Source organism: Panthera tigris, chromosome B2, assembly GCF_018350195.1.
Source record: "Panthera tigris isolate Pti1 chromosome B2, P.tigris_Pti1_mat1.1, whole genome shotgun sequence".
Classification (NCBI taxonomy): Eukaryota; Metazoa; Chordata; class Mammalia; order Carnivora; family Felidae; genus Panthera; species Panthera tigris.
Window position 1 is genome coordinate 91,484,659 of NC_056664.1, and position 12,129 is coordinate 91,496,787.

Here is a 12,129-nt window from a genome sequence, read left to right on the forward strand (position 1 = left end):
CTGCTGAACTGTAGGCAAAGCAGCCTGGGGTGGAGATGGTTAACAAAAGAAAAGGTGTCTTATTAACCCTGAGGTTATTTCCCCCATCTGTCTCAACCCCTAGGCTAGCAAAGATAAACAGGCATGGCGCCTCCTGTCTGCTGTTAACAACCATCTACCCATCTGCCTGGTACCCAGCTTTTGTTTTATATTGACCCAAACCCCAAACACTGTATATCTTCAAAACCCCCTTTCCCCCCTCATGTCCCCAAGTTAATGTTCACACTTTCTTTGTCTCTTTGTGCACGCCCATCACGTTTGTAAGCCTTCTGATCTGAATAAATATGGGGCAAGGACCCTTATCTGAGGCTCTTGTCTTTTTCCTGGACATTAGCCATCTCTTGTTTTAATCCTGTGTCCGCTCTTTTGCTAGCCAAAAGAACTTTATCCTTAGAGTCTATGACACAATGTGAAGAGGGAGACGCCTTTTACAGATAGGATGTAAATAATCTCAATTTTGTTTCTTAGTTTTTTCCATTTTCTTCTTCTTTTTCTATTTTTATTATCAATATAATTTGAATATAATAAAATTTCATACTGCTCAAGACTGCAATGAGATGTATTGGATAGATGTATTAACGTTCTATAGCCACTGTGATAAGTTATACCAAATTTAGTGACTTAAAACACCACAAATGTTACAGTTCTGTAGATCAGAAGTCTGATATAGATCTCACAGGCTAACATTAAGGCATTGTTATGGTGCACTCCTTTCTGGAGTGAGACTCTAGTATCCATTTCTTTGTCTCTTGTTTGTTTGTCCTAGTGGTTCCATTTTCCTTGACACATGGCCCCTACTTTCATCATCAAAGTTTGCCGTGTTGTGCCAGTCTTCATGCTGGCATTTCTGGTTTTCCCTTCGGATTCCTGCTTCTACTTTTAAGGACCCTGTGATTACAATGGGTCCACAAAAATAACTCCAGATAACCTCCATTTTAAGATTAGCTGATTAGCAACTTTACTGAAAAACCGAAAGCTTAAAACACTTAATGATAATACCTACCTTTTTTCATTTACTGCATTTGACAGAGATTAACCTTTTAAAAATTTACTGGCGAAACATTTACACATTTTAATTATTACACATTTTGATGAATTATAGTGTAAATAATCTCCAGATTTTGTCAAAATATTGTCTTTATTCTTTGATCACATCAGGTGCCAAGCCCACTCCACCCCGTGCGCGTGGCTAGAGCAGATACTTCATCAGAGGGACGCAGGAGTGAGGTCTGTTCAAAATATCAGCAAAAACAAATACACTAAAGTTTTTGTTTATTCGTTTGTTTGTTTTAAATCTCACTGCAAAATCAAAAAGATTGATCTAAAGAGTTGAGTCATTACACTCATTCCATTATGACCTACAGTAAGTGTTAGGGAGTGGACACAGTCTGATAAATTATGGGTGCATTAAATGGTAACATTTCGTGAAGGAGGCTCTAAACTTTCTTATCAGAAACTAGTTAGGAAGTGTCTGCATTTCCAAGCTTTAGATTCTGCAGTCTCTTCTTAAAGACAAAGAGGTCATGGGGCTCCTGGGTGGCTCAGTTGGTTAAAAGTCCAACTTCAGCTCAGGTCATGATCTCACAGTCCATGTGATCGAGTCCTGCATCAGGTTCTGTGCTGACAGCCCAGAGCCTGGAGCTTGCTTTGGATTCTGTGTCTCCCTCTCTCTCTGCCCCTCCAGTGCTCATGCTCTGTCTCTCTCTGTCTCAAAAATAAATAAAAATATTAAAGACAAAGAGGTCTTTAATGGTTTAGTGCTTAGTGTTCTCAGCACAACAATGCAATTTATTTCACAAGGTGTTTTGTCAGCTCTCAATCTGAGCAAGAATAAGGGCTTTTGAAAAATAAGGCTTTAAGGAAGTTTGCCATTTTAGGGCTAAATTTTAATGTAATGTGAAAGTGTAAAGTCTTACACTTTAAAGAAAACCTAAAAATTACTGATTGGTTCAAAATGATTTTATAGAAAAACTAAACTACAACAAAAACTTGGCATTGGGTGGGAAAGCTCCACTGTCTTTGAGCAAAGTGTAAAAAGGTTCCAAGGAGGACAGAGCAGGAGAAGGGCCAGACATTTCTAACAGTAGGCATTTTCTCTTCCTCTTTCTTGACAGGAGAGGGGCAAAGAACTGCCAGAATAGCTTCACCAAACCCTATCTTGAGGCCTCACAGGTGTGAAAACTGAGCACTCCAGGTATTTTACAACATCATCTCCCTAGCCATGGTCACTTCCTACGGGTAGGTGATGGGAATCAGCTTCTTCTCCTTTAGTTTCTCAATCATGTCTTTGTTGTCCCTGAGATCAGGTTTAGTCCCCACCAGGATGATGTGGGTGTTGGGTCAGTGGTGTCGCAGTTCAGGGTACCACTTTGCTTGAACATTTTCACATGATGCAGGACTCACAAAAACAAATTAAGAATTCATCTCTTTGCAGACAGGATCGGGGACATAATCGGTCATAATCTACTTGTCCACCTGTATCCCACAAACTCAGATTTCACCGGTGTTCCATCTACCATACACTAGCTGAGTAGTTGTAAAAGACAGCGAGGATATATTCTCTAGGAAATACGCTGGTTGTGTAATTAACTGAACAGTAGGCAAGTTTTATCTACAGCTTTGTCTCCTGCCACCACTTAGAGGCTGGGAGCTGAGGCAAGAAGCGGTGGGCCCAGGGCTCAGCTTGCAGGACAGTCTAAGGCTGGAGGCAGCAAAGTGTGGGGGTGCTGGGCTACCTTGCCCTACACTGTGGAGGGAATCCTAAAACCAGCCTAATTAGCAATATTTCAATGTTTCTTTTATTAATTCTTTTTATATAAGGTGAATAAATAAAATGGTTATATCTATATTTTTAATACTTATTGCATATAGTATCTTGAACGTATATTTTTCTAACCAATCCAGAAAAAATATCTGAAAATGAATTTTAAATGATTTCAAAATCATTAAATAAATGATTTAATGATTTTGAAAGTAAAGTAAGCTAATATTTACTCAATGTTACTTTCTATATTGTATCTGAGTAAGGTTTAAAGTCATAGAAAGATTTCTGAAATTGATTAAACACTCAATATATCATTTATTCCTTTATTACAATCTATTACTAATCAATTCTGATGAACCATTGGCACTAACAATGCTAATTACAATTTTGGGGGATGTTATTAGGGAGTTTGTGAAGTAAAGAGATTGCCAAATGAGTTTGTTTATTTAAACCATCCAATTTTAACAATTTAGTATGTGGTATTTTGATAATCACCAAATGCAAATAGATAAGTAGTATAAATTTAATTACAGTCAGCTGATGCATCTTACTTTCATCTGATGCATTAAAATATCAAATAATATTTTACTTTATGTTCTTTACTTTATGTTTACTTTATGCCAGGATGAATTGCTTTATTATGTTCAGATTACATGCACACAAATATTCTGGGGAAGTTAAATTACATAGGTTTACAAATGTCTGCAAAATGAGATACATACATGAGTCACTTTTGAGATGGAAGGTATTGAGATATTGCTATGTAGAAGTCTGGTTTTTGAGATTGTTTATTGAATCATCTGGAATTGATGACTTTATTATCAGTGGCTTTCAAACAAAGATATATTTTCTCTCATTACATTTAGACTGCAAGTTTGCTGAGCTTTAGTGCTATGTGTTTTCAATGGGATCGACACTATTGAGGCATGCTGGCTTTGGAACAGATGGAAACGTTCAAGTAAGCTACTGAAACATGTAATGAGTGTTAAAGGTTCTCCTCAAAACTGTCATATGTCACTTCTACTCAAATTCTTACGCCAAACAAATTCTCATGACCAAGCCTGACAAGAACAGGAAGTACGCTCCTTCCATAGGAAAGCCCTGCAAGTTACATGGCAATGGGCAGCGATGTGCAATCATCTGAGAATAAACATAATAGAAAATTAAAATATAAGCAAGCTGCCTTTCTTGGTCCCTAAGTTTCTCTTTCTGCCATCAGCAACAAAAATGCATACTGCTATATAGAAAGCATCCCAAATCTCCTACCCAACTTAAGTGTTTTGCTAGACTCACAGAAATAAAGAATATTTGATTTGTAAATAGTTTTTTAAAACGTTTATTTATTGATTTTTGAGGGGGGAGGAGAGAGAGAGAAGAAGACAGAGGATCTGAAGCAGGCTCTGCAATGAGAGCCAGCTGTGGGGCTGGAACTCATGAACTGTGAGACCATGACTTGAGCCGAAGTCGGACGCTTAACCAACTGAGCCTTCCAGGTGCCCCATGATTTGTAAATGGGATTTGATACCATCTAGTCAATCCCACCTAATATACAGATATTAAGAATCAGGGAATTAAACATATTTCCTTGATGTCCTCATGTCAGGGGATAGTATGACGAGAACATAGTTTCCTTGTCTCTAAATTTTTTTTTTTCCTTTGCACAAGATCTTTGCCCTTAGAACATTTTCCAACCCGAAAAGAGCAGATTAGACATATATGTGCAAAGACTTTGTGTGAAGAGAAAACTAACACCTCAACAGAGAATTAGAAGCAGCATGTATGGGAGCCTTTGGCAGAAAGGAATTGGCTTTATATAGTTCCACTTAAGTCAGGTGCATAAGCTTGATAGGATCTGAAATGAATGGTTAAACAAGTGTCCTGTAGTCTTCCTCTAACCTCAAGAATGCCTGAGAATTTGACTTTCCCTTATAATCCATCTTGTACTCCTTACTCATGCAATATATAGGAATGTATCAGACACAAAATAAATGACAATCCTGTTGAGGTTGCCATGTAGCCATCTGGCTGCTCAGATTGATAATTTACGATGTAGAATTGACAAGTAACCAGTAACTGATGGAATGTTGCTAAACCAGAGAGTAGGAGCTAGTCATATCATTATTAGAAGGCTGTGTGCCCAGATAAGACCTAAAGGGATGCTGGAGATGACAATTCCCTAAACTGAGGAGTTCCTTATCCACTTGGCTGCGTCTCTCTTGATCAGGTGTGTCTCAGTGCCAAGTAATGAAGACAATCAGAAGCTGCCCTGAAAGTCAGGACACATCTGCCATTCTGTTGTGTGTGCTCATATTGGCTGTCCTCTATGTTTCATTAAAACTAAATAAACCTGGTCTACTGTGTCCCAGGAGTGTGCACATTTGTTCAAGCCCAAGACTACTGCTGCTGGTAGAGAATAGTGGGCATTTCAACATATATGTCATTAGTTTGAAGGTGATTTTATAAATATTTCTGGCTTTCTCTCCTAAATTATATGAGACATTCACCAAATAGCACGTCACTACAGTATCACACAAAATTTAAAGGTTAGTAACTTTGATTCACATTTAAGCTCATCCACTTACTAGATGAGTTTAAAAGTTACTTAGCCCACTTGATTCTCAATATCCTGACCTACAAAATATTACTTTTATCTTTATTGGTAAATAGAGTTTATTTGATTCATTCTGATGCTTAGTTGATGCTCATCAAGTGGTAGCTATTATATACTGATCTTAGTTTTCTGCAATTTTAAGATAAAAAATATACACATGTATACATAAATATTTTTTCCTATTTCCCATTTTATCAGTTGGGTTTGGTTAGGTTCAGTAACAGAGTGCACAAAACTTTCAATATTTAATTGATGATTCTCATAGTAACATTAGATAGCTAATTAGTGTCAGAATCAAAATAGAGAGGCACCTAGGTGGCTCAGTTCATTAATCGTCCAACTTAAGCTCCGGTCATTATCTCACAGTTCGTGAGTTTGAACCCCATGTCGGGGTCTGTGCTGATGGCTCAGAGCCTGAAGCCTGCTTTGGATTCTGTGTGTGTGTCTCTCTCTCAAAATAATAAATAAACGTTAAAAAATAAAAAGAATCAAAATAGAAAGGTGATTTTAATTCAAAACAAATCAAATTCATTTTCCATGAGAATATACTGCCTCATTTTGAAAAAAAAAATTAGCAACACTATTTTTGTAAGAATAAATTTTAAAGTATGCATATAACTGAATAATGAAGGTTTTGTAAAGTTTTCTCATCAGTTGTTTTAATTATCATGATGAAATAATTTAAGTCAGAAAAATTATTACAACTAAAAATTCAGTTATCTTATGATTATTTTTACTTTTGCATATTCCACCGCATAATTGTGATTACAGGTAGAAAGTTGTGCTGAACACTTCATTATGGTTGCTGCATGTTTAGAGAAATCCTGTCACAAAAAAGGAGAAATAATTTTTTGCAGATTTGACCTTGGAGGGAGTTTGAGATTGAAATATATGACATCTGTGAGGCACTCTGAGATCTTTGAAGTAGGAGTTGTAATATAATGTAATATCACAGAAATCTAAGAGATTATGAATAGAGCAATGTATTAAAGACGGTTTATCCTTCAACAGATAAATCTTTGACAGAGCCCCAGGCGACTGCTGGGATGCTGGCACCACAGTCAGTTGTACTCCTGACGAGAGAGATGTAACAGCTACAGAACTACTTCTTATGTGTTTCTTTTTATTTTTTATGACTCTGATACTGATGGAGAGAAAGAGGAAAAATGATTTAAATAAATCAAGAATTAATATGCTACTTTCCTGAGTCTTTTTGAACACTTAGCTGTTTAACCATGCCACAAAGTAAAAAAAAAAAAAAAAGGAACCAGTAATTTTAAAATGCAAAATTGTATGCTTGATTAAGTTTATAGAATATTTTCTGAACTACATTTTACACATGAATGCTACTATAAACAATATATAGTTTTTATCCCAGAAAAGAGCCCCAATATAAAACTCCAATACCAGAGAAGCTATTTTCAACTTGAAAGTGCATTATAAAATTTCATATTAGTGTATCTTGGTTGGCATTGAAACAAATGTTTGTAGTTTGGGAATTTTATTTTTATCATTTGTGCAGTTCTAATTAATTTTAGGATTTATAGTGTGTAATAAAATGCAATAGACAGAGATGAGGGAGTATTTTTCAACATGCATTTTATCTAAAATTTACTATAAGCAACTACTTGTTTATTAAAACAGCTTGTTTCCCTCCTTTTTTATTCTTTTTATTTTGCCACTGCTAAATTTTACATTTAGGGTAAATTTTACATTGTTTAAATATTAAAAACGATTTTATATGGGTACCAAACTAAATGCAAAATACTACACAGATCAAATGCAAAATATTATATAGTGAATGCTATAAAACAGGTAAGCTTTGAAATCTGAAAGAGTTGATTTGATAGACATTTGTTTCTTGTTCATGGTGTTTCTGATAGAAGCTTACAGAATCAAGTATGTGGGGAAGTTTTCTGGTTTACATAGACATCCTGGAATGCAGGCTGATGAAAGCTCAGGCTCTTTCAGCTTGTGATTTCTGAATTTGTCCTGTGTATTAATATCCAACCAGCACATTAGGCAAGGTAGATGGTGAATGAAAATGCATGGAAATTTTTTACTAGACAGAACTGGAAGAGCTGTAGATCGCTGCTGCCCATATTTCATTGACCAAAATTTAACCACATAGTCATAAGTACCTACAAAGGATATTAGAAAAATGTACGGTCTAACTTTATGCAAGGATTTAAGAAGCATAGTTTGAGGGCAGATATTCTCTGTCACAGAAAATGTAAGTACCTTACTCAATGCCATATAGCTAATATAGACAGGACTCACAACTGATGCCTTCTGAGCCAGTAAAAAATACATCTATCTTTTAATAATTTATTTGGTGTTTTAGTGCTTTCCAGCTAGTAAAGAGGGTTCACTTTTGTTATTGTGTTTAATTTACACTCTAATTCTATGTGAAAGTGATATTATTATCACAGAAATTTGTATTAGGAGGTATCGATAACACAAACTGTTTAGGCAAACAGGGATGGGTGTAATTCCTTGTTCTATCACTTGCCAGCTATTAATTTGGTGCAAATTACTTAGACTTTATCATATATACTTTCCTTAGAGGTTTAAAAACCACCAACATAGGTACCTAGGAAAAAATATAACAAAACATAGGCAAAGCATATAGACAGACCACAAAAAGATAATTGAAACTTTAGAAATAGAACCGAACATATATAGTCACTGGATTTATGACAAAAGTGCCACTGAAATTTGGAGAGGAAAGAATATTTCGTTCAGTAGTCATGGAACAGTTAAATATTTGTATGGAATGTAATGAACTTTTATTACAACTCAAATAGAAAAAATAATTTGAGTGGATTATAGACCTTAATAAAAAACATAAAATATAATGTTTCTAGAATTAAACTTTCTAAAATATTGTTATGACCTTGGTGTAGACGAAATTTCTTAAATAGAATATAAAACACTAAATATAAAAGAAAAAGTATTTTGAATTTTATTGTGATTAGTAACTTTTTCATAAATAGACGACATTACTCAGATGGCAAAGACAAATACATATAAGAGGGTGTGAGTGATAGGTATATTTGACATAGAATATGTACTTCAAATAGATAAAGATCTCTACAAATAAAAAATAAATAAAACATCATAATAAAAAATGGGCACAATTTAAATAAACACTTTACATCAGAGAACATTCAAGTGGTCAGATTTAGAGTTGCTCAGTAACACACTGATTAGGAAAATGCAAATTAAAATCTCAATTATATGCCTATACACACTCACCAAGATGGCTGCAATTAAAAGTACTGTAAGTTTCAAGTATTAACGACGGTGTGGAGGGCTTGGAGCGTCTATACATTAGCGTAACTCTTTTGGAAAACTGGGTGTTTACAAAACGTTATACATTTGGTAGCTGGTCTCCAAAGACGGTCTCCTAATCCTAGCATTCAAACCTTATCTTCATTGTTCTTGAATTGGCCTGGCCTTTGCAACTGGTTGGAACAGTTGAGTTGGCAGATATGATGTTTTGAGGCTTCCAAGTCTTGGCCATCAGAAGCCTTTGCAACAATCTGCTGGATATCCTGGAATGCTCATTTTGGGCATTCCCTCATAGATCCCAGTGTCCATTTTGTGAGAATCTCAAACAACATATAGAAGCAAATGTAATGTGTAAATGATTTGTTTGAAATAAGTCCCAACTGACAAACAGTATTAACTGTCTGTTATGATTGAGTCATTCTTAATACCTAGTGCAGTTGAGGCTTTAGATGGTTCCAGACACAATCTAAAGACAGCAGCAATAATCACAACTATACATTTAAGTTAGTAATCTCATTCTCGATAAATTCTTAAAATATTACTTATGTCTCACAAAACACATGTACAAAGTATTTATAGTAATATTACTCATTATATTTTAAAAATCAAAACAACTCAAATGTCAATCCAACAGCAGAACAGATAAATTATAACAAGGAAATTTAAAAATAAAACTACTAAAAAGTACACAAACATGGAAAAATTTACATTATGTTCCAGTGGAAGAGGCTCTACGCAAAATAGTACATGTATTATGATTTTTATACAAAGTTTAAGTACAGATAAAACTATTAAATAGTGTTTGAAGTCATAATGATGGTTATGTTTGATGCTTGGGGGTCAGGACTGACTAAGAAGGGGCACAAGGGAACTTCCCTGGGTATGTGTATAAGTAAATATTCACTGAGCTGTATATACTTAAAACTAATACATTTAATTCAGTTTATCATATCCTTGTAATATTTCATTGAAAATGTTTAAAAATAAGAACAATTACATTATAAGAACATTGTGAACATTAAATTTGATTGTGGGTAAAAAAACATATACTAATGTATACCAGTAAATGAATATTCACTACTTTTGTTTCTCACTTCTCTATATTTTATAAACAAGGACATTAAATCTAAGGTTAAGTAGTCAAGGAGGTATAAAATGAGAGATCTTCGAAATAGCAACAATAAGAACAGAAGTGAAGGCTGACAAAACACAATGACTATGGGGTAAGAGTAAAAACAAAATTTCCCACATAATGTTTTATGTAGTTAACGAAGACAAAGGTGATATTATTAACCCAAACTGGAAAAACATGAACAGGAGTGGGAAGCTGGAGAATTAATAAATTGTGTTAAAGCTGGTAGTGGCATTTGCAGTGGCAATACACCATTCAGTGAAATGTCAGGTATACCACAGACATTGAAGGCTGTGAGATAGTGGTGATGTCATAAATAAAGTGACTGTTTTTGGAGTTAATTGCATATTTGACAATTTTAAAGCCAGAATAATGGCTGAGATCTCTTTTTAAGGTGACTAGAAAGAGAGCAATCTCAAGAAAAACATATTACATATTTTATATGTTCTTCTTTCCCAAGCCTTAATAAATTGGCATTAGAGGAGTAAAAGTGAACTAGAGATAGGAAAAAAGTGAATAAAATATTTAAAATGTTATTGAAAGATAAAAACTAGAAAAAAAGAATGTATATTGACTTTTGAGACCCAAAGAATTTGCAATCTAAGCAGGAAACAGGAGAAACTAACATAGAAATCAGATCCTTTATAGAATCCCTAAGGTATTTCAAACTTAAAGAAAACAGAGTATCACACACCAAGTAACAAGATACCTAAACTTCTGTGTCCTCCATAAAAAAATGTGAGTTTTTCTCACAGAGGAAATTGAACCAAAGGACTCCAGACATCATAGGACACCAAACTCAGAGGCATGGGACATGAGGTTTGAAGCTATAGTTAATGACATAGTACAAATTTAGCTATTAAACTTTGGCATCATTTTCCAAATATATTTTACGTTCTTAACAAAAGTAGGCATACATAGGTAGTTCATGGTCCCCATCCCCAAATCTTGAAAAACAACTGCCCCAGGAAAAAGGCCATCACATCATATCTGAGATATGACAATCTCCAAACGAGAAGACTGGATCCCATGTAAAGTCACAGACATGTCCTTCATGTACTCTTTCACATAGACACCGCCATCACCTTTTCAGTGCCTTATCTTAAACAAAGAGAGCTGAAAAAGACCAAACATTTAAATAGATCTTTAGGAATAAAGAACAAACTAAAATAAAGAGACAAACCACACATGTAGAAGGAAGAAAGCTGGTGCAGGAAGCAGAGCAAAACAATATCCTGACCGTATTTAGACAGATAAGATGTATTGTTTCCATAAAACAAGAAAATAAAGCCATCTTTAAAGTTTTGAGGACAAGAAACACCTTGAAAGATTTAAAATATGGTAACTAGTGCTCGCTTCAGCAGCGCATATACTAAAACTGGAACGCTACAGAGATTAGCATGGCCCCTGTGCAAGGATGACACGCAAATTCGTGAAGTATTCCATATAAAAACAAACAAAAAAATAAAAAATAAAAATAAAAAATAAATAAAATAAAATATGGTAACTAAAATTTAGAAATAAAAGTAGCAGAAGGGCTCAAAGATAACAGAGCAAAAAAAAAAAAAAAAAAAAAAAAAAAACACATGGAAAATAAGCAAGAAAAAAAAAACACAAAAAGACCCAAGGGGACCAAAATGGGGAACAAAAAGCAAAATAAATACATTTAGTGTATTTAATATGTAGTGACTAAAAGAAATGTATTTCATAAACTGACATATTAGTCCAAATAATTAACAGCAAGAGATGAATAAAAATATTTTTAAGATGTGAAAAGACTGTCAATTTTGTATCCTAGTATCCTATGTAGTCTTCCTTATGAATCAACTGCAGGATTCTGATTCAGAAAATTAAGCATGAAACTAAGAGAAAATAGGACATTTCTTTCAAAAAGAAATAAGCAATCAACAAGGGAGAATAGTAGAGAGGAATCCCAGACCACAACCTAGCCCCAGGCTTGTAAATCTACTTCCTGTTGCACATTAGAACAGGAGACCTGTGGGCCTTGCAAGGACAGATTATCTGATAAGATTAGGCATTTGTAAAAAAGTAAGATATTTCTATGCATTTGAAAAGCTGATGCAGCAAATCAAGGAAAAAATAGTAATTGATAAAAAAAATAAGTAAACGGAAGTAAAAGAATTATTAACTCCAAGAAAACAATATGTTGTTAAGAATGAAAGATCAGTTCAGAAATGACTATTAATATCGTCACCATAGTGTTCATATAAAAGTATATATATACATATACTGAGCTAGAAAGACAAAAACAGGAAGTAAAAAGCAAAA

At 34.4% G+C, this 12,129-nt stretch overlaps 1 non-coding gene and 1 pseudogene across 1 annotated transcript; one reads left to right on the forward strand and one right to left on the reverse strand.

Moving 5' to 3' along the window:
- Positions 1 to 766: 766 nt before the first annotated feature.
- LOC102964411 lies at positions 767 to 8,748 on the reverse strand (annotated as a pseudogene).
- A 2,440-nt stretch (positions 8,749 to 11,188) lies between these two features.
- LOC122238894 lies at positions 11,189 to 11,292 on the forward strand. The gene has a single exon (XR_006218044.1). It is a non-coding gene; the product is annotated as a U6 spliceosomal RNA (small nuclear RNA).
- The last annotated feature ends 837 nt before the right edge of the window (positions 11,293 to 12,129 follow it).